This window comes from Neomonachus schauinslandi, chromosome 16 (genome assembly GCF_002201575.2).
Source record: "Neomonachus schauinslandi chromosome 16, ASM220157v2, whole genome shotgun sequence".
Classification (NCBI taxonomy): domain Eukaryota; kingdom Metazoa; phylum Chordata; class Mammalia; order Carnivora; family Phocidae; genus Neomonachus; species Neomonachus schauinslandi.
Window position 1 is genome coordinate 6,558,176 of NC_058418.1, and position 483 is coordinate 6,558,658.

The following is a 483-nucleotide window of genomic DNA, read 5'->3' on the forward strand; positions in this document are numbered from 1 at the left end:
ACGGAAAAGATGCCATTCGTGTGGATCACTTAGAAAGCTGGGGAAAAAGAGCAGGTTCCAGAAGACTACATCAAGTGGGGTGCCGTTTGTCTGGAGCTCAGAAACCAGCAGAACTCGTTGAGGCACACATACACACAGAAGCAAGTCGTGGGTTCCTCTCTGCTGATGGCAGAAGAGGAACACACATGAGGTGTGTTCTGGGTTCCATCTTAGATACACCTGAATGTCAAGGCCTCTGCCATCATCCCTAAGGTGTTAGCTCAGCGGCCACAGGTGCCATTGGCGGCCTTCCTCTCCATTACCTGGGGCTAGCTGGAGGGCACCAGTTGTGCTTCAAAGGTGGGAAACAGGTGAAGCTGGGATGTGGATATGTATGGGGGTCATCTCCAGTACTGGCCCAGCATTCGGCCTCTGTCCCCAGCTCCCGTGGGCATTCTAGAATGATGCCAAGCGCTTGGATCTCCTGCTTCGGGGTGGAGAGTC